This window comes from Equus asinus, chromosome 19, assembly GCF_041296235.1.
Source record: "Equus asinus isolate D_3611 breed Donkey chromosome 19, EquAss-T2T_v2, whole genome shotgun sequence".
Classification (NCBI taxonomy): domain Eukaryota; kingdom Metazoa; phylum Chordata; class Mammalia; order Perissodactyla; family Equidae; genus Equus; species Equus asinus.
Window position 1 is genome coordinate 5,621,196 of NC_091808.1, and position 26,067 is coordinate 5,647,262.

Here is a 26,067-nt window from a genome sequence, read left to right on the forward strand (position 1 = left end):
TGTTCACAGTCCAGAGCCTTCACCCCTTCCTCGTTTGGGAAGTTGTACATACCATAAAGAAGCCACTATAATTTTGTTTACTTCACTCTCAAACACACCTCTTTTTCCAGAAACATCACTGGAATTAAAATTCACAGTAGTACATTGTGGAAGTCACGGCTTTGACACGGCATCCTGGTTACCACACTGAGAAGGTCTGGATGGTTTATGGCCCATGTTTAAGATGTTCGAGAAATAGATGTTCTCAAGACTTAAGGAAAAAGCACAACATTCTCCAGATTGTGAAAACAATCTTATTTTCATTTTCTAGATCTTACTGAGAACATGTACGAGGAGGACCATTACCAGATAGGATGGGTCTCGGTGAAGAGCAGAGCTGTCTTGGGGCTCCCTGAGGTCTGTGTGAGGATGTGGCAACACCGCCCGCCATGTTATTAACTTGTGCCTACCCAGGCTTCCTCTGCCCCATGGCCGCTGCTGTGCTGTCTTCATTGAGGCTTCCTCTGAATGGTTTTTGTCTCTAAACACATTTCAGATTCAGAGCCAATCACTCTGACGCAAGCTTTCCAATCTAGAACCACTGGCAGTATCTTCAGGACACACCAGGCAGTGGGCATGGCTGTGCTCACTGTCAGAGGGCCCTCTTGGAAGCTGTCAGAGACGCTGTGAGGCTTGGGAAGAGCATGATGAGGTGACAGGCCTGTCGTAGCAGACGAGGGGACCTCAGGCCATTTGCAGGAATGAAGAAGCCCCAGCAGGTTCCATATTTACCCAAAAAGCTTTGGAAAGCAAGGAAAAGAGATCAGGGCCCAGATTCCTTCGTCCTCCTCCCAGCCTGGAATATCATTCACTATGACAAGTGCAGCCCTTTTGTGGCTTCAACTCTCACTGATGTTGCCTCTTTTTGTCTTGGGTTTTCTTCAGTTTTCTTTAGAAACCGGGACCCCCCCTGGGTTGGGGGCAGGTGGGACTAAGTCTTTTTTTTCCTAACAGCTTTATTGAGGTATAATTTACATCCCATAAAATTCACCTGTTTTAAGTATGCAGTTCAATGATTTTTAGCAAATCTACAGAGCTGTGCAACCATCACCATAACCAGTTTTAGAACATTTCTGTCACCCTCATAAGATCCTTCATGTCCATTTGCAGTCAGTCCCTGACTCCACACCTGGGCCACCACAAATCTTTCTTTCTCTCTAGATTGCCTTTTATGGACATTTCACAGAAATAACATCATACACTATGTAGGTCTTTGGCGTCTGACTCCTTTCACTGAGGACTCAAGTCTTCCTGTTCATTCCATGGATGACTGTTAAGTGAATGAAAACGAGAATTGCAAATAAAAACCACATCTGAGAGAGTGCTTTGCAATGAAGTAATTTTGTGTCACCATTCAACTAATTCAACGAAAGTTTCATAACATTTCCACATGTCTATTTTGGTTCAGTGTGGTTTGGAAATACCTACTGTATTTAGTGTTAGGTTTTATGTAGACTATTATTTAGTAAGAACAAAAGGACTCTTTTGATGTTCAAAATGAACTTGAAGTTGCTGAGTTTAAACTTTTGAAAATTTAGAACAGCCTGTGCCGTGCCAGATAAAAACTGATCATTACATTGGATAAAGAAGATATGGTTTATAAATACAATGGAATACTACTCAGCCATAAAAAAGGATAAAACTGTCCCATTCACAACAACATCGATGGACCTTGAGGGTATTATGTTAAGTGAAATAAGCCAGACAGAGAAAGACGAACTCTGTACGACTCCACTCATAGGTGGAAGTTAACATATAGACAAAGAGAACTGATTGGTGGTTACCAGGGGAAAGGGGGGGGGGGCGGTGAGGGGAGGGCACAAAGGGTGAAGTGGTGCACCTACAACATGACTGACAATAATGTACAACTGAAATCTCACAAGGTTGTAAACTATCATAACCTTAATAAACAGTTTAAAAAATAAAAAACCTGATCATTGCATTCCTAGAGCGCAGAATGTGCCTTAGCACCTCAGTATCTTTATCCGTTAACCTGAGGATGGAGTTGCCCCATTTTGAAGAGACCATGCGGGTGATGAAATGGAGAATCAGAGAAGTCTCTTAGACATGGTGTCTTTACTCTACATTCGGTCTAACTCACAGTAAAGGAATGTCGAAGCCTTTTATAGTTGATCATGAATGGGGAGGGAGGGAAGAAAGAATCACAGACTTTCCAAGCTAGAAGGGGCTCCTTGGTGGTCTTCTGCTCAACCTCTCCCTTTGCAGACGACACTGATGTTATGACAAGTTAAGCAACCTGCACGGACCTGTGGCCCCGTGGGACAAGAATCTGCAGTTTCTCACTGGGGTTCCCACTACGTCAAGCTGCTCCCTCTCACAGTCAGCTGGTATGGAAGGACGAGTTGGGGAGTGACTTATTATCAAGGACGTCAGGACAAACCTTAATGAAAACTGTCGTTGGGTCTTTAATGAGAAGGAGGGCTGTATAGTCTAACAGACTGTCTGGAAATCAAAAGTCATGGGCAATCTATTCCCCGGGAAGCCCATAACCTTCTCCACAGTCTCGCCGGCCTTCTCTGGCGGCAGCCCTGAGTTTCTTCTGGAAGCTGGCGGCTCTAACTTTTCTGGAAGCAAGTCACAGATACACGCAACAGCCAGCTGGTACCAAGGTGTTTTATCAGGTCTGTGTTTGGGGATGGTGCTGGGCTATGACGTTGGTGGTCACAGGGGGCAGGGAGGCCAAGGCAGGAAGGCTTTGCTAGTCCAGGAGGCTGTGGGCACACAGGATTTCGAGTCCAGCAGGCAGCATTAACATACAAGGTCTTGGGATGGCCTGAGACGTGAACCGTACTCACAAGGCTGGGGGACAGGCAATTCCCACCTGAAGATCCATTTGTAGGGTCCAGGGGACCAGTCCAGGTCTGGGGAATGAGACAGGAGCCCAGGCCTTGGGAAGATGATCAAGATATGAGGCATTTTACCAAAACAGGGCTGAGGTAGAAATCCAGTGGAATTTGGGCACAGGGGGATAATAATGACGCACATCGTTTACTGACCCAGGTATTACGGAAGGGGCTTTACACACTTCTAGAGCTCAGCACAGCGATATGAAGCAGACACTCTCCTCTCCAGGGTTTGGAGGAGGACACCGAGGTCCCGAGAGGCTAAAGGACTCGCTCAAAGTCGCACAGCTGGTAAGCAGGGGAGCCAGCATGCAAACGCTCTGCAGAGGCAGAATTCTTAATAACACTGCACTGGACAGCTCCAATCCCTTTGCCCAGGAGAAGGGTTAAAGCTATGTGGCTCACATCATACTTCTGGACAGTGTTGGGCACACAGCAGTGGTGATGAGTGAGAAATCGGAGGGGAAAATATAAGACTGTTCTTGGAGAGAAAAAACCATTCTTTGAGCAATGCGAAAGCCACAGGTTACCTGAGTTTTTTTTTTTCCTCCTGTGGGAATGTATTGAGTTCTCTCCTAGAGATGGCCGGGGACATCCATTGGAAGGAGAATTATCATGACCACCAGCACTGGCAGCTATGGGCAACTCTCAGTTGTCGACAATTCCAAAATCTGCTTTGGCTTTCAAAGCTGAGAAAAATTCTGATTTTGCGTGCCAGCCGTAGATGACTGTGGTACCCCAACCTGCTCCACCAAGGAGCCTGCCAAGAGCTTTGCGGAGACTCTGAAAGGGGTTGGGCGGTGGAGAAACTCCAAGGCAATGTTAGGAAGCACCCCGCCCCCGCTCCTTGTCATTTTTCTCTTCTTTATTCTGTTATTAAAACTCTCCCCTTTAATTAATCTCTTCCAGACTAATAAGCTCAAATGGCCTCACTAAGCTGTTAAAAGTCAGTTAACTGCAGACAAGGTGGCATTTCTGTTTCACCCACAGTGGCTCACACCTCCCCCTGGCCCACTGCAGATTCTAGAATGTGTGCTGAACTGGTCACCGGGCTCCATCAGCATCTCCTGTGCAAAAAGGACCCACCCAAGGGTCTGTAGATAGCACGGCCCCAGTGTGGCTCTGGGAGAGTTACTGTGGAAGAAACACTCCATCAGACCCTGACATCCTGCCCTCCCCACGGCTGGACCACCAAACTCCCGTGGGCAGCCTCAGTCTGTCCTCAGCGTGGGGACCAATCCTTCCGGCAGAGCCAGGATGGGAGGTGCTCAGCAAGAAGCCACTTGTACACAATTTGGGCTCTGACTCAGGCCGTGACTATGCTAGACAGTTCGCAAACCAAATTCTGGGACACTTTTAGCTTGAGTGCCTCTTAGATCTTCTGGATAGGATTCTGCAGGGATAAGGCCACTGATGTCAAAGAAATGACCCAGTGCAGCCTTCAGGGCTTGATGATGCTATAGATGTCTTTGCCTTCTCCTCTGTCTCAGTGCTGGCAGTGCCTTGTGCTTCCTTGACTGTTACCATTTGCCTCGGAAACACGACTTTCTCCAGCTTCACTTACAACTTCAGAATCTGCTGTCTCTTATTTTTCTCACCACTTAAAATGTGTGGCGTATTTTTTTTCTTTATCTAACAGCTTTATGGAGATATAATTCACATGCCATACAATTCGCTCATTCAAAGTGTACAATTCAACGGTTTTTGGTGTTTTCATTGTCGTGCAACCATCACCATCATCAGTTTTAGAATGTGTTCATCACCCCAAAAAGTAATCCCGTGCCCATTAGCAGTCACGGCCCTTCCTCCTGATGCCTCCCTCTGACTCCGCCCCCGCCCCCGGCAATCACCAATCTACTTTGTCTCTATGGAACTGCCTATTCTGGATGTTTCATATTAACAGAATCATGCAATATGGGGTCTTTTGTGGCTCGCTTCTTTCACTTAGCATGGTGTTTTCAACGTCGTTCATGTTGTAGCACAAATCAGTACTTCGTTCCTTTTTTACGGCGAGTAATAGTCCATTATGTGCCACTCTGTTTATCTATTCACCAGTTGAGGGACATCTGGTGTTCCCACTTTTTGACCGTTATGAATAACGCTGGAACGAACACTCCTGGGCAAGTTTCTGTGTGGACATGTGTTTCCATTTCTCCTGTGTATACATCTAGGAGTGGAATTGCTGGGTTATATGGTAATTCTATGTTTATATTTACCTTGTTTGTTTGTTTTGTTTTGTTTAAACTTGGGAGACATTTCTTACTTTCCCGTATCACCATCATGGATATGAGTGGCTAAATCTTCTATCTCCTTAGGAAAACAGAGCACTATTGAGTGACAACTGCATCCTACGGAGAACTCCAATCTTTGGTCACAGTGTTAAGAGCTCCTGGTTTTAGTCCTACAAGCCCTCTTTGAAATGACCTAAATATTTAACCTTTTGAGGAACTCATCATTTTACAGATGTTCCTCACCTGCCAATAGTCCTTCCAAATTAGTCTATTTAAATACAGCTCAATCCCATTACTAATCAGACAGGTGGGTGCATGTGGCATTCAGGATGCGGCCCCTAACCAACCACCCTCCCCTAACCCAGACTACGGGAACGAAACGAGAACAGCCAGGTCCTCTTACGAAAGAGGAAACTGAGGCCTGGGGAGGGGGTGTTTCAAGGCTGCGTGGCTCAAGTCCCAGTACCAATGCCTCTTCCAGCTCCAATGCTCTTAGCACAGGGCCACGGCCAGCGGATGTCGGGGCCCCAGGCCAGTGTGCCCTTGGGGTGGCGCCAGTCCGCCATCCTCACTCACATGCTGGTCATGCCAACAGCACATCGCCGGTCCTCCTAAGGCTTCAAGCTCACAGGCATCTTCTAAGAAAGTCAAATTAACAACTTAAGATACATTCTAATTTATAAGATGCTTTTAACTTACACTGTGAGTACCTCTCTGTGTTACATTTTCTGCAGCATCATTTTTAAAGGTTTCAAAATATTTCATTGTATATACTACGTACTACAGTCACATATACATTTTATACGATATAAATATGTACATTACTTATATACTAAAGTAAATAACTTATTTAATCACCTATTTTGGATTCTTGCTTTATTTAAAATTTTTAACTATTACGAACAACGAGGCGATAAAAACCTTTGCAACTAAATCTTTTGACACAGCCTGCATTTTTCAGGAAAAATGTTAGGAGGAGAACCGCTGGGTCAGAAAGCATGTCATTTTAAAGGCTGTTTATACAGATTGCCAAGTTCCTTCCAGGAAGGTTTTCCCAATTTTCACTCTTACCAGCAGTGTTGGCGGGGGAGGGAGGGGCCACGGGCACATTTCCATGAAACCCTGGCCAACACTAAACATTATTATTTTAAGAAACATAACTATCTTTTTTTACCCATCAGATGTTGTACATTGATTTGCAGCTAATTATGGGATTTCAGTAAAAGCCACTCTGTTTTACAGGAACATAGACAACGTGCCCTTCTCTTTCGCAGACCAGCTAGCACAGGCCGATGGCTGACCTTGAAAGTCCAGTGGAACACGGTGCAAAGTACCCCAGGGAGGGTCATGGCTCTTGGGCTCTTGTGACCACACATGCAAATCACTCATGATTCCTGAGCCTCACCTCCTATGTATGTAACACGTGTGTTGTAAAGGATGTGGAAGATGTCTAAGACATGAGGCTGCATCCCCAGATTCGAAGAAGAAATATTTCCTTCATTCTCTTCTTGAGATATGTGCCATTCACAGTCTTAGCCAGAGAATTTAGCGCAGAGTATATTATTTTGCACTACGTCATAAGAAAATAATTGAATTGTCTTTCCAGAAACATCCTTCTTGTCTGTCCCACAGGGGTTGGCACAACCCCTATTACTGTCGACACTGATGAAATGTGCTGATCCCTTGATGTAGGACGTTGTAGCAAATATGATGTGTGTACACTGCAATTTTTTAACGAGCTTGTTGAACTTAACCCCAAAGTATCTGAACTCTTAGAAATCTTTCCCCTTTAAAAGCTTGGTGATTTTTCCTTAAAAAAAATTAATAGATGACATTTATCTAGAATGCAGACCTTTATTTAGAAGGTTAGGTACTCAGCACTGTGTTACATATATTGCTCAATTAATTCTCAAAATCACCCTAAAGTAAAGGCAGCTACTATAGTTACCCCCACTTCGCAGATGGGGCAACAGAGGCACAGAGAAAAACAGCCCAGGCTACAGAGCCAGGCAGTGGTGAACTAAGATTCGACCCTCGTTGGTTGAACCTGAGTCTGAACTTGAACCTCGACTTCAGAACCAGACCCACCTGGAGCGCATCTGACACATACTAAGCTCTTAGGTCTTAGTGATAAGATAATTTAAAAAACCACTGTTGATGAGAAAGTATATTTCAGATATTCTTCTGAAAAGAATGAAGCATGCAGACAAAGATACCATTGGTAGAGCCACAGTGCTATTCAACATATTTTTTGAAGAATAGAAGTCAGTCACAAAAGCAGTACATACCCCAGCATGCTATTTATATAAATTTCTAGAATAGGCAAAACTCATCTGTTGTGATAGAGATCAGATCCATGACCACTTCTTAACAGGGAGATTAACTGGAAGGGGTACGAGGGAACTTCTTGGGGAGAGAGAAACATACCAGCAGGAGTGTGGATCACACAGGTATGTGGGGTTGTCAAAACTGGTGGAACTGATCACACACTCAAGGTGTGTGCAATGCACCGTATGCAAATTATATCTCGAAATAAATTTTTTAAAACCACCCCTCCCCCACCTCACTAAATAATCCAGTAATTGCCAAGAGTTGACGATTCATCTTAACTATCTCAACAGGAAGGCTTCTGAGCGAGTGTTCAGTGTGCATCTGGACATTTACAACAAGGTACCCACGTTTCTGGTAATGGCTTTTGCACACTCACGTCAGCCTGTCGGTCAAATTTTCTCACAGTTCATGTTTTAGTAAACGGATTTGCAAAGCGGACGGTCTCTCCTGAGCTCGGGAAGGGTGGTCGCAGGAGGAGAACGGCGAAGGCAGTGGGCCCTCCTCTCCAGGGAGAAGGGCAGGGAGCTACCTGCCTGAGTGTGACTTTCAGACCTCGAGGTATTCCCTGGAGCAGGAAAACCAACAGCGAGGTGGGGTTTTCCAGGATGCACGGCCAAGCCACGCTCAGGAGCACACCCCGCCAGGGGCCACGAGCAGGGATGCTGACGTTGGAGGACGCACACTGACCACAAGACAGCTACCCCACAGAATCTGAGCAGAAGAGCCGTGGGGAAAAGCCACAGTGACTTGAAGGCCCATATTCAATGGCAAAAGGAGTTTCCCAGCAGACGAGGAGCTTGATTGACAGCACTGGGGCTTTGGAAGGCCATGTGTTGGAACGTGGGCCCCAGCTTCCATTTAACACGCAGCCCAGCTGGGTAGGACAGGGCTCGCAAACTCAACATGAGGCAACTGTCAAAAGACCCCCCATTTTAAAAGGACTAGTGAGATGAGCTGTTCCAGCAACAACTGGACCCACTCCCTCACCTTGGGAAAACAGGATATCGCTGTAAATATGCACATTAAAAAGTGTCCTTCCTTTTTCTACACGCTCTTGGGCTCCTGCGTGCCTCTCTTTAGATGATGGCCCCACGGTCCATGGGCTGGCCAGACACCGTTCCTCTTCTCAAGAGAGCCTGATGGAGTGTTAGCAACATGCCAGCAAAGGTTTCCAGGCTGCCCGCGAACAGAACATTTAGGGTAGCTTTCTTTGATGGTTGCTTCACAGCCAGATGAAAACCAGCCACGAGGGGAGTGTATTTCAGAAATAAAGCGCAGCCAGCGGAATGCAGGGTAACAAGCAGGCGTGACAATAGGGTGACCGATGCTGAAGGAGCCGCGCCGACACCCCTCACACATAGCCGATGGATGGGCTGGCTCCCCGCGCTTGGATAAGTTATTTAGCCTCATCTGGTTCGGTGATTTCCAAACCACATATGCAGATATCAGGGCCAGAGCCTCCATCGAGGCCCTGCTGAAACCAGGGAAGTTTTAGGGCGCCTGTGATGGAGTCGGAATGTTTGTGTCTGTCTCACCTGAACGCTGTCCACCTCAAGGAGACGAGCCATCTGACGGTCAGTCTGTAGGAAATCAGGAGACTAGAGATGCTGCCCCCAAGGAAGGACAACCCCTGCTGGTTGATCTTCCCACCTCCCTGCCCACTGTCCTCGCTTCCCAGGAGTTCTCTGGTCATTCTGACAGGCACCTTGGGATCAACCCTCGGCTGGCTTGCTTGGATGCCACTGCCTGCGGTCAGGTTTAGGTGAGGGGAACGGTCACCGTCTGAAGGGAGCTCAGGAGGTTTAGCAAACAGCCTAATCGGGATTTACTGGCGAGGCCCATCGGTCAGGACCCTTATGCCAACACAGCGGCCACTACAGCCGTCCTGTCCTGTGGCTGCACATCGCAGAACCCCGATTACCCTGTGTGGCTGTTGCACACATGCAGGCCGCTGCCCGGGTGCCTGGGGGAGAGGCGGAGAGCATCCCGGCATCTGCAGTCAGCTCATCTGTGGGGGCCGAGCCAGCCCTTTCCAGTGCCCTTGGCGCCTGAGGGTGCAGGGAAAGTGGCTCTCCACACTGCCTCTCTGGAGCATCCAGGGCAGAACGGTGGGGAGCTGGGGCTGAGCAGAACCTCCAGACCTCGAGACCCCTCACCTCCCAGCAAAGGTGGTTCAATCTGACAATGGCGGCGCTACATTAAAGAGGGCTTTTTTAAAGAGGGCGGAAAAAGCCTCTGGAGCAAGCTGTGGCCTTTACCTGGCGTGAGGACAACCTCTTCCCTCTGCCCTGTCCACACCCGGGCTGCAGCACCTCCCTTTGACCTTGACTTTGGCTGAAGAGCTGGTAGTGGCCGCTGCCCTCCTGGTCACGCTCTGGGGCCCCTCAGACCCTGCGGGCAGGTCAAGAGGAGATGCTCTATGCTCATCTCAGAACTGCAGACCTGACTGCAGGGGCCAACCTTCCCCGTGTCCCACCCAGCTGAGGCCTCCAAACTGCCCAGTGTTTTAGGAAACGGGGCCTGAAGGCACTCGGTGATCAGGATCCTGCAAGGCATGGAGAGAAGCCAGGCTGGAAAGATGGCTGAAGGCGCCTGCTCTGGCCTCCTCTCGGCTTCCACCAATTCTGTGCTGAGCCCAGGCACAGCCCTGATCCTGCTCACGCGTCCCCTGGCGGGAGACCCATCACGGGAAGACGGCCTCAGCTCTGCAAAAACGTGTAAGGTAGCGACTCTCCCATGGCTGCTGAGGCTCTGGGGATCAGCCTAACCTTAGGCTTCTTCCAAGACAGCTTTTGGAGAGAGCTCTCCATGCTGCCCCTTCTCCCTCCTTGGCCTCGGCACGACTGACCTTGCAGCCAGATAATCCTTTGTGGTGGGGCCTGTCCTGCGAGCCATAGGATGCTCAGCAGCATCCCCAGCCTCTCCCCGTGAGATGCCACATCTCCCCTTCTCCAGTTGTGACAACTGAAAACATCTCCAGACACTGTCAAATACCACCCCCGGTCCCCATTGAGAACCGCCACTCTAATTCCACAGATCACCTGACACACATCCCTACATCAGCATGAAAGATGAGTCAGCGCCCCCATGTGCTTTGCCTGTATCTTCTCACTCGAGCACCACAAGCAGCTCAGGAAGCAGGTGCTACGGTTCCCAGTTCACAGACGACAGGACTGAGGCATGGTCAGCTCACCTGCTGGTAGGGGGCAAAGGGAGGACCAGAACCCAGATGGGGCTTTTCCCAAAGCTACTGCCTCTGTCCTCTCACGAGCTGCCATTTAAGGTTCCAGGACAGACGGAGGAGAAAAATCCATGATGCTTGTTATCTTGGTTTTATCTTTAAAATAGAAACCAGACAGCACTTTTCCTGATCTCGAGATACTTGAACAGACTAACCTTGTTAGGAATCGGTGTTCCTTACATGACAGCAACTATACTGTTTGGGGCCTGGGAGTTTACCTAGCACCTTCCAGAAGCCTCCCCCGGCATCACAACATGGCCTCCAGGCTTTCTCTCTGCTCCTCTCCTGGCCTTTGTCAACCAGGCTTCTCTCAGCTTCACCTGCTCCCTAGGAGACCTTTTCAAATAAGGAAGCTACCGCCAGGAAGAAAATCACCCATGCTTGGGTTGCAGGTCCGAGCAAAATCAGCATTTCCAAGAAGCGCCACAAAATGCCCCCTTTTCTGCTCTTTCCACATAAAGAGTGCTCAAAGGACCCCTCCCCCAAAAGCAGACACGATGCCCAAGCAACAGGCAGCTATAACCTCTATAGAGCCGACCTCTGACTTTTCACCTTGAGGAGGAAGGTGGGTACGACCAGCATGCACGTGGGGAAGCAAGAATTTAATGCACCAGACAGAGACTTATGGGACTGACCAGTCGTCTCTCAGTGGTTGCTAGTCTGAAAAGTAAAAGAGAAACGTGGGCTAACGTGTTTTTCCCATCTGCTCCCCATAGTGCTCAGACGGCGTTATGGCCCCCAAGCGTCGGAAAGAAGGCACTATGCCATGTGGCAGGGAATGGGCGTGGAGAGGGTGAGCCCCCACCACCTGCCCCAACTGCCCATTTTATACGGGCGGGACGCAGGAGGGACAGGCATGGACACACTGCCGCCTGGACATCCTAGGTCCTGCTGACCCCGATGGCCTCTGCAGTGTCTGTTGTCTGGTGTCACACATGGTGGTCTGACCCCACAACAGCCCAGCAGCAAAGCATGGAGGCTCAGAGTGTTGCAGGCTTTGGAAAATGGGTTCCCAGGGACAGATTCCATGTCACCCCATACCCACTGTGCGACTGCCTTGTCCTCAGTTATAACATGGGGACAAAAAGTGCACCTTCCCAAAAGGGTTCTTGGGAGACTTAAATGACATGACCTGCGTGAAGTGCTGGGCACGGTGGGTGAACTTAGTGGCCCTCAGGGAATGCCAGGGGCTGCTATGACTCATGTGGAGGACCACGGTGGCGAGGGCCTGCCCGCCCCAGGTGCCATGGGAAGGGGGCAGGCTGCTGAGGACCTGGTGAATGACCTCTTTGTGGCATCGACAGGTCACGTTGTTCCTGGAGGTGGCACTTTGTGGGTAGCAAGAGGAACACCAACCTTTTAAAAAACCATTTAGGTAAGAGCTCCTGAGGCCCCAGGCCTTTGGGGTCTGCTCAGTTCGTTTCTGACCTTGATAACTTTAGCGGCATGGATGTGAGGGGCGAGGTGCCAAGGCCAACGTGGGGGCAGGGGGAGGCCCACCCTGCAAGTCACCTTGCTTGGGCCACAGGATCTTTAGCTGAAAAGGCCTCTTGTACATAAGCCCCATGACCCTGTAAGACGCAGCGGCCTTCACGGATCACTGGACACGTGGGCCCGTCAGGGGGCATTTTAAATCTTCTTCCACCTGTAGGAAACTACATGACTTTCCAGAACATTCCCGCTCTTCCTGCCCTGCATGTGTTTCTCCCCACTGCTTCTTACTCTTGGTGCTTTGTGGTCTTGGAAATCGTTTCCAGACATAACCAGGATCCCATTTTAATCCCTTACCAGTACCTTCCCATTCACAGAGACACTTCCCCTTGGCACTTAGTTCACCCGGAAAGGGTGCTCTGCTTTGTACCAACTGAGTAAACATCCTCGTGTGATGCGGGGGTGCCGAGCCTCTATCCAGACTGTTGCTGAAGTCACCTCCAGTTGACACCTTACTACCTGGCACAGCCATTGGGTTTTGTTGGTCTTTGAAAAACAGGTTGATTCCAGGAGATTAAAAACTCTCACACACGCCTTGTCGAGGAGAGACATTATCATTGAAAAACAAAACTGTCTGTAGACACGGTTGTAATGGAAGGAATGAAAATTTTAACATCACAATGTTTTTTAACCATCGTAAGGTTACTTGAGGCAGAAAATGACATTATATCCCACTTTTTTTTTCCTGATGCAAAGTCTACTTTTTATTAAGGATTTGAGCAATTTCAGCGTTCATCTGTATTTCTGCTGTCGTGCCATCTTCTTCAGTCTTGTGTTATTTTGGCCACGTGGGATTCGCCATTCCCACTAGATCGGCACTTCCTGGATGAAATCTGAATGCTACTTTTATCTCCCTCAGTCCCGGGAACACTGCTTCGTCCACGAGTCTTCGGTACCCTCTGCCTTACGGTTCTATAAACCGTCGTCGGCCCCTGTGAATGAGTCTGGGTTCTACACCGCCGTAAGTAGCAGGTGCATACTACCCTGCGTCTTTTTCATGTAGTGTCATGTCACACTTTCTAAGTACTGACATGCCCTCTATTTTGTGTACGGAGTCCTCCATTGGGTTGATACTCCATGGAGCCTTGGGCCGGCTGCTTATTAGTTCCGCTCCATTTTCATCACGCATGTGTCATAGTCCCAACTTTAGTCTTGGGGGTAAAAAATTAATCTCTCCAATGTTTATTGAGCATGCCCTATGGTTCCTCTGCAACTTTACGGAATATATGACCCTTCTCATTTCCTTTACCGCATTTAGAGAGGCACAGTTTGGCATTCTAGAACAAAAATGTATTCATCTTTTTCAGTGCATCTTCCACACCCCCAGAAAAAATCTCCTGGGAAAGTTACTGTATTTTAAGAGGACTCTGCACGAGTCTTTTTTTTTTTTTTTTTTTTTATCATTTTCAACTTTACCATATATTTCAAAATTGCTTCTTAAGATGAGTGCACTCTGCAAGAGTCTTTTAAAGGATGTCAACAGTTTGCAGGAGACAGCTGATCCTGGCTCCCTCGGCGGTGGCATGTGTTTAGTTTTTGGTCGGCTCTTCCATGCTCCTCAGCAGGGGTACTGCTGGCATTTTGGCCAAAGCAATTCTTTCTTTGGTAGGACTGTCTGGGGCTTTAGCATCCAGGCCCCTGGGACTAAAGGCCAGCCACACCCCCTTCCCCCATGGTCATTTCCAAATGCTTCCTGTCTGAAAACCACTGGAGAAGAAGGTGGGCACAAGGACTGTGGTCATTTGTAGACGGAATCCCATGCTCACAGCCACGCAGTTGACTCCTCTTAGAAGCCTCTGGACGACAAGCCCATGAGCTAACTTAGGTCCGTTCCAAGTCACAGGCAAGTCATTTCTGTCTGGGTGTCCTCTTCTCTGAGTTTCAACAGACATCTCCTAATTGCATTAAGATCATGAGGATCAGTGTGAGAACATATGTGGCAGCCCTTGGAGGTCCTTGAGAAAGTCACACGATTATGTATCTGTCCTCCAGGGTCATCTGTATTAGATCATGCATATCAGAGGTGCTCTTTATAAGAGTGAGTCCCTAAGACTTAGTGATGTATACGCCAGTAATGTACGTCTTCCGGACCACAGGTTGATGAAATTTTCTATCTGTTACAAATGACATTTAACTATTTGAAGCTTTCATGGTGTTGCCACTGCTGTTCCCACCCTCTGGGGCCTCAAGAAATCTCTCAGAGAAATCAGGACTCTGCAGTGGGGGGAGACTTGCTTTGTCCCTCTGGTTTTGGATGGAATGGCCCAGAAGCCCAAAGACCCCACTCCAAAGGCAGGACTGGACAGGCAGGGGTGGGCCTGGACCGTGTTGCTTAACCACCTTGTCAAAATTGCTGGGCACAAACGTGTGTCATTTCTACTTTCACTCACATGAAATCAAACTGTCAGGATTTTACGATTGAAATTACCTTTGTTTGTTCTGCTTGTCATTTAAAGGCCTTGCCATCTGCCCAACGGCCCAAGAAAGAAAACGAAACATCACCTGGAATGCTTGTGTTTCCCAGGCTCTGTGTTCAGTTTGGGTAAGAGACCTGACGACGTTGTGCCCCTGGATCCCCTTGGTCTGGCTCTGCCGCCAGCAGGACCTGCTTTGGGTTGTGGCTCCTGCATTCACAGGCTGAGTGGCTCAGGCCAGTTTCCTCATCTATCAAAGGGGAGAATGACGTCGGTTTGTCCTGCAGATTCCATGAGGCGATGGCTGTGACATGCCTGGCCTCTCACAGGCTCCCCGAAGGCCCTCAGTATCTGGTTGTGATGATCAATGATTCAGACCCACTCATTCACCTGGACGTGAGGCACCACCTTCCACCTGGTCTCACCCTCCTCTGGTCTGTCCTCCCAAGGCAGGGATTTTTTGGCTAAAGTGCAAATCCTGCTCAGAGCATGATGCTGGATAAACTCCTCCACCGGCTCCCGGAGCCAAATGAGGGGAGACGTGGGGGCTGAGCTGACCTTTCCCCACCACACGGGCTTCAGCCGCCATCTCATGCTTCTGCGTCTTTGCCTAGAATGTTCTTTCTTCGTGGAATGTCCCACCTCATCTGTTTTCCCTTGGAAATTCTTCCTCGTCTTTTGTTTTTAATTGACATAATTCATATATCATAAAATTCACCCTTTAAGTGTGTACGAGTCAGTGGGTTTTAGTATACTTACAAGGTTGTACAGCCAACGTCACCATGGACATCCAAATCATTTTCATTTTCCCCAAAGTACTACGATCGTACCATGTAAATGGAGTCATACAATATGTGGCCTTTGTGTCTGGCTCTTTTCACTTAGAATGTTTTCAAGGTTCATCCATGTTGCAACATGCATGTACTTTATTCCTTTCTATGTCTGAATAACATTCCATCGTATGGATAGAACACATTTTTATTATCCTTTCGTCAGTTGATGGATGTTTGTTTGTTTTCACTTGTTGGCAATTATGAGTAACTCAGCTATGAACGTGCATGTACAAATTTTTGTACAGCCGTGTGTTTTCCTTACTCTCGGCTTTATACCTAGGAGACGAATTGCTGGATTGTATGGTGACTCTATGTTTAAATTTTTGAGGAACTGCCAGACTGTTTTCCAAAGTGGCTGTGTCATTTAGCAATCCCACCTGCAGTGTATGAGGGTTCCAATTTCTCCACATCCAACACCTGCCATTGTCCATCTTTTTGATTCTAACCATCCTACTGGGTGTGAAGTATTATCTCAATGTGGGTTTGATTTCCATTTCCCTAATAAGTAATGATGTTTGGCATCTTTTCACGTGCTTATTGGTTATTTGTATATCTTGTTTGGAAAAATATCTGTTCATTTGAACATTTTAAATTTAAATAGATTCTTTGTACACTAAAACTGGATTATTTCTCTTCTATTGTTGAGTTGTAAATATTCTTTATACAGTGTGGATACTAGACCCTTATTTGACATACGGTTTTTAAGTATTTTCACCCATTCCGTGTGTGGTCTTTTTACTTTCTTGATATGGTCCTTTGAAGCACTAAAATTTTTAATTTTGATGCAGGCCAGTTTATCTGTTTTTTTCTTCCGTTGTTTATGCTCTAGGTACAATATCTAGGAAGCCATGGGCTAGCCCAAGTTCACAAAGATTTACCCCTCTATTTTCTTTTAAAAGTTTTACGGTTTACTTTTTACACTTAGACCTTTGATTCATTTGGAGTTAGTTTTTGTATATGGCATGAGATAGGGGTCTAACTTCACTCTTTTGTATGAGGATATCCAGTTGTCCCGGTACCACTTGTTGAAAAGACGATTTTTTCCCCATTGAATTATCTTGGCATCTTTGTTGAAAATCCGTTGATCACAGATGTACGGGTTTATTTCAGAACTCTCAGTTCTACTCTGTTGCTCTATACATCGATTCTTATACCAATATCACAGTCTTAGATTATGATAGTTTTGTAGTAAGTTTTGATATGTCTGAGTCTTCCAAGTTTGTTAGTCTTTTTTGAGATCATGTTGTGTATCTGGGGGTCTCCTGTATTTCCATATATGTTGTAGGAACAGCTTGTCCATTTCTGCCACAAAAAAGCAGCCAAGATTTTGAAAGGGATTGTGTTGAACCTCTACATCAATTCGGAGTACCGCCATCTTAACAATATTGTCTTCCAATCCATGAACATGGATGTCTTGCCAATTATTTAGGTCTTCTTTAATTTCTTTCAGCGATGCTTTGCAGTTTTCAGTATACAGGTTAAATTTATTCCTAAGCATATTATTCTTTTTGATGCTATTGTAAATGGAATTGTATCCTCAATTTTATTCGGATTGTTCATTGCTGGTGTACAGGAAGACAATTAAGTTTTATATATTGATCTTGTATTCTTAAGTCCTGCTGAACTCATTTATTAGCTCTAACATTTTACTGTGGATTCCTTCAGATTTTCTATATATAAGATCATGTCATCTGCAGAGGTAATTTCACTTCTTCTTTTCAAATCAGGTAACCTTGATTTCTTTTTTCGTGACTAATTCCCTGGCTTGAATATTTAGTACAATGCTGAATAGAAGAGGTGACAGTGGATATCCTTGTTCCTGATCTTAGGGAGAAAGCTTTTAGTCTTTCACCATTAAATAGGATGTTAGCTGTGGGTTTTTCACAGATGCCCTTTACCAGGTTGAGGAAGTTTCCTTTTATTCCTAGTTTGCTGAGTATTTGTTTCATGAAAGGGTGTTGCATTTTGTCAGATGTATTTTCTGCATCTCTTGAAATGCTCATGCAGTTTTAGTCCTTTATTCTATCAATGTAGTGTTTTACCTTGATTCAGTTTTATGTTTGAACCAACCTTGCATTCCTGGTAAAAATGACATTTGATCACAGCATATAATCCTCTTGTACTGGGGCCAGACACAGAGATGTTCTCTGTGTGTTGTAGCACCTGCCAACATGGTATAATGGATGTGCAAGACCAGACAGAAGTCTGGTAAAGAAAGAAGACAGATACCTGGGTCTCAAGAAATGAGGAATGAGTCCAGGGACTTGGGCAAAACAGGGAGGGGGGCTCCAGGCAGAGGTGTGGACATTTGTTTATTTTCTTTTAGCATTAAACCTACATGAGTAAGTGGGTGAAAATAATGACCAGTTTCATCTTACGAATGAGAAAATGCCCTGTTTTTTTAAAAAATCAGAATCATAGAAGATCCCGACCATGGAGCCAGAACTATAAATTCTCTGGTCTGGCTCCACATTTCATCATGAAGATAATTAATATGATTGTGAGGGGGCTGGCCCCACGGCCAAGTAGTTAAGTTCGCATGCTCTGCTTTGGTGGCCTGGGATTTGCTGGTTCGGATTCTGGGCATGGACCTATACACTGCGCATCAAGCCATGCTGAGGTGGCGTCCCATATAGAACTAGAATGACCTATAACTAGGATATACAACTACGTATTGGGGCTTTGGGGAGAAAAAAAGAGAAAAAAAAAAAGAAGATTGGCAACATATGTTAGCTCAGGGCCAATCTTCCTCACCAAAAAAATAAATAAATATGACCGTGAGGGTTTTTGATATAAGCTCAATGTTTTCAACAGGCAGTGTTGGGTCAGGGGCATGAACAGACGGAAGTTCAGGTAGGAGAAGGATGTGGCTCCACGAAAAGTTGGGGCTAAAACCCCACATCTATATTGGCTGACCTGTATATTTAGAGGTCTCAGCACTGTTTTCCACAGAAACTTTTATGATTCACTGTGACTCCAGAGAATGAAGACTTTAGAATCATGACCGTGTGCCTCACAAGATCAGGCTTACCACATGAATTAAACTAAAATGAATGACGCTTTATCCTTATTTAAGTTACCATGAGAGAGTCGACTAGATTTCATAAGTGGAAAGATATTGTAGTCGTGTTATTTTACATAATAATATCACACTACCAATATATATACACACAGATACACATGGCTCATAGGAGTATGGGCTGAGGCCAGGGGAGGTGAGGGGAGGGGAGCTGGTATCTCTAGACGCTGGGACTGACCATCAGATTTGGCCCCATGATGCTGAGCGGAAAAAGGACAGGAGCAGAAGGACCAGAGATGGGTTTCAGGGGTCAGATCCTGGGTTCAAGTGACCTGCCCCATAGCCCTATGTGACCCTGGACAAATGACTCAAGGACCTCAATTCATAATCTTCTCACTTGGAAAATCCCATGTTTCAGGGTGGCTCCGTGCTCAGGAAAAGCACACAGAATGTTGTGAAGCAGAACATTCTTCGGAAGAGAGAAAGTTTCTGGTGCAAAATAATGAAAATACCACTGCAAGAAACGGCCCTCTGGAAAATGCTCTCCTGTTGGATGAATGCAGACAGAGGCAGTTGTTCTGGAGATCATTTATAAGCTCATGTTTGGAATGTCTTCCATGATAGATAATTCACATCCAAAAAAGGTTAATCTTCACGTTACATCCCTTTATATTCACTCACAAACGGACGGAGGCTCAAACCTCGTCAGGGCACCCAGAAGACAGCTGATGCTGACGACTTGTGTTTTCATCTACCGCGGATAATAAAAATTCTTAAAAATAAAAAAACTCCTTAATCATCTCCATGGCCACATTTCAGAGAGTAAATGATAGGGATTTTCAACCCAAGACAGCTCCCTGGTTGCAAAGCTGGCTCCCGGGACACATCTGGTTTCCTGCAGGATCAAATAAAGAACTGGGGATCATGTGCAGCGGGATGCCACAATGAACCAGGAGCACCATTCTGTCCGTGTGGTTCAAAGGCGAACGGAAGGTACAGTTATCCTGTAAAAGTGGATCCCATTTTACTTAACCTTAAGAGAATCTTCTTAAAATTGCCCTTTTTATAATTAGAGCTAGTCTATGCTGAGAGCTTATTCAGAGACTACTGCTGCTGAGCGTGAATTCCCGCCAAGCTCCCTGGCCGAGGTTTTCTAGTCGAATCGCTGCATCTGTTGTCAACTGTAATCTATAGGTATTATTTTTGAAGCAGTGTTAACCTGCTTCTCATTTGTACATTTTCCTAATTGGCTTAATATTTATAGGGGAATACTTCTGATCTGGGCGCCGAGCTCTGATAAACTCAAGCCTATTTAGCAACGTGCTAATGAGGAACCATCCAGTCACCGAGGGTCGCGAAGTGAGTTATGGCTCTTGCAGCCTGATTCCGAGCCGGCCTGCAACGTGGAGTTGCAAAAATATCTTAAGAAAAATCTGAGCGCCCCAAGCAGCTGTTGGGTCTGCAGAGCCACGGACGTATAAACTTTACTGGCACTAAATGTCACTCCTGCATGCAGGCGGCAGGCCTGTGAACCCACGGCTCCTAGGAGTGTGCTGCTCCCCACTTGCTCAGGACACTGTCCCCGCCTGGACGGGAGGCCGGGAGGGCGGGCCCGCTCTGGCGGCTGGGGCCGGGGCATGCCCGCTGACAGGCGCACCACGATGACAGAAATTCACTCTGAGTTGCAATTAGTGGCACTGTCATTTTCGGGGGCTCCTGCCAATTAATTAAGCCTGTCAAACAGAAAAACCACAGCGCTCACATGATAATTTATATTGGAAGAGACGAGCCTACGCAGAACAGCGGCTCCCTCCACAAACAGAATTCTCCCTCGGAGCGCTGGAAATAAATAAAGAGAAAATAAAGGAAAGAAAACAACAGAGAAGAGTGTGTGGCGGGGGTCCGTGTGCGCGGGGAAGAAGAAAGTTAAGCTGTCCTTGTTCTAATTGTTAACTCGGATGGCCAGAGTGGAAGACAGGCTGATTAAAACTCCAAACGAGCTCCCAGCTCGCTGAAACCTCCGCGTCCGTCCGGGATGATAGAATCAGAGGAGTTTATTCATACCATTAAGCCCCAGAGAACTTAATTGAAAGAAGAGCACAGCCCGGACCTTGACAAGCGGGAGGTCACAGTAATTGCTGCCGGACATATTTAACATTAAGATAATCAGGCCATTAATTACCCTTTGGATCATTAAATCAGCCAGTTGCAAAATGAAATTTCTGCCTCTATTACTCACTTGAGAGACCACAGGGGTGGCCTTTAATTTATCAGTGAGCTTGAGATACAAAGGCTGGGGCTGGGGGGGGAGGGCAGGCGGGGAGGGGGGCCGCGCCATGGCGGTGGGGCATCCATCCGCCGTGCTCCGTGATCGTGGCAAATTAACTAGGTAAGATAACCTCCGCTTCCAAAGGCAGAAGCTGGGGGTATGTAAATAGATGAGGGCAGACAGGGAGCTCCGAGTCTGCACACCACTTAGCAGGATAATAAAGGAAATCATCCTTGATTATCAGTGCTAATTTGGACACTGCCGGTAGCTTGTTATGCGTGTTCTGAGTAGCATTTAATTAATTCAATTGCTTGTTAATGAGGGAAGTGACATGTGGGGAGCAGATGCCACCCAACTGCAGATGGGTCCTGGTCATCACGGCAACGTCCTTTTTTTTTTTTTTTTCCATTACTCCCCCAGCCCATTTTTTTTTTTTTTTTAAATAAAGAAAATAGGAAAAGGTGTCAAGCATAGAGGAACACTCGAAAGAGACAAAACAGTGACCTCGGCGGGCCAAGAACTGTTGAAAAATAATCAGAGGAGACAGTCCCGGGGCTGTGCGGGTACTCGTGCTCCCTGAGGCCACATTTGGAATAGTGCATCTTTATGCCAGAAATTTGAGCCTGAGATTACTATATTGTGATCTGCTGATCAAACCAAACGAGACAAAGAGGCGGCCAAGTGGTTCTGCTTTTAATATCTCAGAGTCAGCGGTGGGGATCCAATTATTTTCAGTTTGGATACAGCTCCCCTTTATCAATATCTCCATGTGCATAAATGAGATGAAAGTGGCATTCCAGAATAAAAAAAAGAGCCGGAACTTGTGTCACTGGGCAGACTCGCTCCGTCTGGAAGTGTGCGGCCGGCCTCTCCCACGCAGATTTCTGACGTCCGGCCCTAAATCTTCCTCCCGAAGTGACATCTTTTTATAGGTTAAAGACAAGAGGGAGTTTAGGTGTGCAGGCGAACTTACAAATAATGACAAAAAGAAAAAGGATGCTCAAAGAGAGAAAAACACATCTACTAAATCAGCCAACCCGGTCCCCTTCCGAGTGGCATCAAAGAGGCGGTGGACATTTCAGTTGGGCGCAGAGATTCTCCCAACAGCTCTTGCATGGAATCGAGAGCACGGTTCTCTGCTCCCAGGCTCTTCGGATTTCCTAGACCCAATCAGCTGGCTTCTGGACCACCAAGTAAATGGGCTACCTGCACTGAAAGGCAAACAGCAGCTGGTCCCCACAGACCCTCACAGGCCGAAAGCCTCGACACCGAGACACAAAGATGGGAGATGAAGGGAGAAAAGCGGCAGAGCTGAGCAGAGTTGGCATCTGCCAAGAGGCACGCGGCACCAGAGAGCTCTGCGCGGTCCTGGGAGGAAGTTCTTGTCACTGCAGTCAATCTGAAAAGCTTCTAAGTGATCTGGGGATAGGAATAAAGAAGAACAACCTGCCACAATGGTGCGGAGGACCCCCTAAAACAGCCCCCCGCAGCCGAGGGTGAGAGGACGTACGGGGTGGTTTGTTGAGATGGCTTCACTGTGTGCTGGAAATTTCATTCACGAACACTCAAAGAATTCCGAGGCACGGAGGTAGCAAGAGCACCTGTTTTGTGTATTCCGAGCTGATAAGTTCTCTCTCTCAGTCACTCATTCATACATTCACTCAAATACGCACTTGACTGTTTTAATATCTCTACCTCTGAGCTTATGACTCTTTCATTTGAAAGGGTCACCGAGGAGCTCAGTGACTTATTCCTATGGTTACAACGTGTGTCCCAACATGGGAACTGGAGCCCTTCCTGGGTGCTCCAGGCCCCACGTCCAACCCTACACAACAACGTCCCATAAGGTGCGATGCACAAACCCAAGGCCACATGTCATGAAGTCCGCGTCCTACAGACGGCAAGTTGCCCCTCCCTAAGCCCCTAAAAATCTAGCTAATTCTACCCACTGTTGCTGCCTCTACCCTTCTTCAGCATCCCCACTCAAAATCAATATTTTAAGTGTGTGCTTAAATGGTATCAATAGCAATTAGAGAGGGGAATTCTGATTCCACCCCAGATGTAGTTAATTGTTACCACATCGATCTCCTCCACCGCACTCCTCTCTCCAAATTAAACCTCCATTACATAGTGGGGATGAAGGGCATCGTCTCCCCTCCTGCGACAATAAATTTAATATCGAATGCACTGGAAAAAAACGGCCGTTGCTGCAGAATCCATCCAAAAAGATTTTTTTTTTTTCTTCCTGGGAGTAATTAAAAGATGCTTTTCTTGACTAATGATTCCCCGGCTTAGGAATGGGAAGTCAATACCGCTTGGCCGCCGTCAGCTTCGATTGATCACGATGCTGTTCAAGTTTGCACGGCCGTTCTCGGGGAGGCTGAGAATGACCGGAACCAATTATGAGCCGTCCGAAGCCGCCCTAATCAGGGGTGCAGGGACAACATGCAGGAGGCCAGCCAGCTGGTCCAAGGCTCCTGTTCTCCTAACTTACCGGCTTGCAGGTCTGGGTGACAGCAATGCGGGGTGGTTTTGGGGGTCTGAGCTGTTTCTTTGGAGAAGGATTTGTTGCGTTTTACAGGGTCCTGAATCGGTGTGCGTGTGTTTCTGGGGGGCGGAATGGCACATTTCTAATTATATTCCACTGTCAGAATGAATCTTCTGAACAAGATGGAATGGACTGGAGCTTCTCAGGAAAACAGCTGGGCCCTTTTTTAAACGATTAGACCGGATATACTGCACTTGGCTTTTCCTTGGATAGAGATAAAATTTTACTAAAATATTTCTTTTCAGCGTTTCCTTAGGGCCACATTAAAAGACCCCTCCAGCTGTTCATCCTAACACTCCGAGGTTCTGCAGAGAGACCAAGGCGGGTGGGAGGGAGGGGGTGTCTTTCCCTGTCGTGGAGAAGCAGGATCAAGACTAGATATCTATTCTCACATAGCAGGACTGACTTACAGTTGGAAATTCTAGCCCACACTCTGAGTTTTTCATTCCCATCTGAGGACCCGGCAGGAGGCAGTGAAGGTGGTGAATGTTTGAATTATTACTATACTACTGTGCTGACTTGTTTTTGATTTTTGACAATGTATCTAAGGCTATGCATATGGTCCACCAGGACCACAGCCTTCCACATGGCCTCCTTGCCTCATTTCCTCCCCTTCCAATGGTGCTGCTGGCTGCCTTTAGTCCTCTTGGGAACAGGTGGGACACCTACAAACACCTCAACAGACCCAACAACTCATCCTCCGCCCACCCCTAGAGTCGCCGTTACACCACCACCCCTGGCTCGAAGGCTCTCCCAGGCCTTTTCTCTGTTTTGGCCTTGCCCACCCCCCACTCCCCCTGTTTTACTTGAGGGTCTAGCCCCATGGGTGACAACTCACTGTTTTCCACACTTCCCTAGGCACCTTGAGGCTTCCACATTCCTGTCTTCACCCAGGCCACTCCCATCCTCCAGCACATGCACCCCCGACGCCCCTAGGCCAGGAAATCACCCCACATTTTAAAGTCCAGCTCAGATGCCATTTCTCCATTGAAACCTCCCTGGATCCCACAGGCTGTAAGAATGCCTCCGTTTTCTGAGTCCTCCCGAGTCCCGGCATCCTCAGCCGGCCCTGAGAACAGTCACCAATCACTGCAGAGTTATGATCACCATTTATCATTTCTTTTCTATGAGAAAGCGCTCGATGAATATTTGCTGAATTTAATGAAAAACAAAACTCTCTGGGAGAACCGCGAAAGGCACAAAGAAACATCATTCTCCAATGGGTTTCACCTCCTGGAGGTGAACGGAACTCAGAAATTCCAAAAGAACCTGTGGAAACACCACGTGACCACATCGCCATTATCAAAGTCTCGGAGAGGAGTTACCCCACGGCACGGCTCTTTAGGAAAGTGAACGTGGCCAAAAGACAGGCGGGATTTCACTGCAGTCGCTCCATTTGTGAGAAAGGAAGACTCTGAAACGTCTCTAAAATATAAAGATGTGATGTGCATAACACTAGATAGAAGAGAACATCACACACTCAAGAGCTTACACACTCAAATACACAAAATAGCACTAGAAGACACCTGGATACACAGTCTTCACTTACGAATGAAGACGAAATTACTATAAATATTTACCTTTTCAAATATTAACCACATCTCTGTTCCCAATTATTCTAAATGATTTCTAATCATAATAAGTGGAGAAACAAACTTCCCTAATTCGCGATATTAAAAATAGTATATATTTTTATATATTATATGCTTCTTTTACACATACACAGTAAAATGCATAATGTTAATTTTTTCCAACTTATTTCCATTAGTGTTTTCTGCATCCATGCATTACACTCAATCCAACTTCCAATCATTTTTCATTTTCAGACCTAAACATCCTTCAAGGAAAGCATAAAACTACGACAAAATAAATATTCAAACAAGAACGAATCTTTTAAGAACGCTCCTAGTTGATGACTCAGCTGATTTCTGTGTTAGTGTTAGACAAATCAAGGTAAATAATTTTAAAAAGCGTATCATTTCTTCGGTCTGTAAGGAAGTTGCCCACATTTACATGACATGGTATAAGTCACATATAAAGAGCTCACGCAGCAAACCCATGCAATTCTAAACAAATAGACTCTGCGCCCCGTTCCGGCTCCCTCCCCTCCCCACAGAACACCTAATGTGAACAGCAGGGTTAATAACACACCAGCTTCACTCTCTACAGCAAACCGAAGGTGGCACCACAAATTCATTTTTCAGCGTTAAGGAAATAAAGTCCACCAACACTTTGCATGTTATCATGGCTTAGTGGCGGAAACCGATTTCTTACCGCTCACACGTGGCGCAACCATAGATGGCCACGTGCGCTTGTGTTGTCTGATCGCCAGCAAGACAAGTCAGAGAGATTTCAAAAGCGCTAATGATGGGAGGCATCCTCTCTCCCCTCGACTCTTCCCACACCCGAGAAGGGAATACTGTAAGCGACCCCACACCCCTACTGCAGATGTAGGAGGCAAACCCCTAGAAGCTTCTCCCTTAGGACAACCACAGGGATGGAACGGTCCATTCTGCTTCTACGAAACAGGCTTTCTCAGAAGACCTGCCATTTTATCACCTCTTAGGTATATTAAATATGTATGTATACTCAAAAACGGTTTATAATAGCTGTAAATGAAAAATGAGAAACTAAATGGCCTCAAAATAAATGCGCTTTTTTCACCGAATAACAATTAACATTAATGAGGAGTCACCATACGCTGTGCCAAACTTGGTTGATTAAATGTGTTAGAAATATATTTTGGAAAATAAAATATATTTTGCTGTCATAAACTCACTTCTTGTG

General features: G+C 46.6%; 1 protein-coding gene and 1 non-coding gene across 15 annotated transcripts in view; both read right to left on the reverse strand.

The window, feature by feature from the left end:
• AGAP1 (ArfGAP with GTPase domain, ankyrin repeat and PH domain 1) overlaps positions 1–26,067 on the reverse strand; it is a 559,975-nt gene that overhangs the window by 35,404 nt on the left and 498,504 nt on the right. The gene's annotated exons all lie outside the window — the stretch shown is intronic.
• Positions 5,203–5,329, reverse strand: LOC123278570 (small nucleolar RNA SNORA25). The gene has a single exon (XR_006516011.1). It is a non-coding gene; the product is annotated as a small nucleolar RNA SNORA25 (small nucleolar RNA).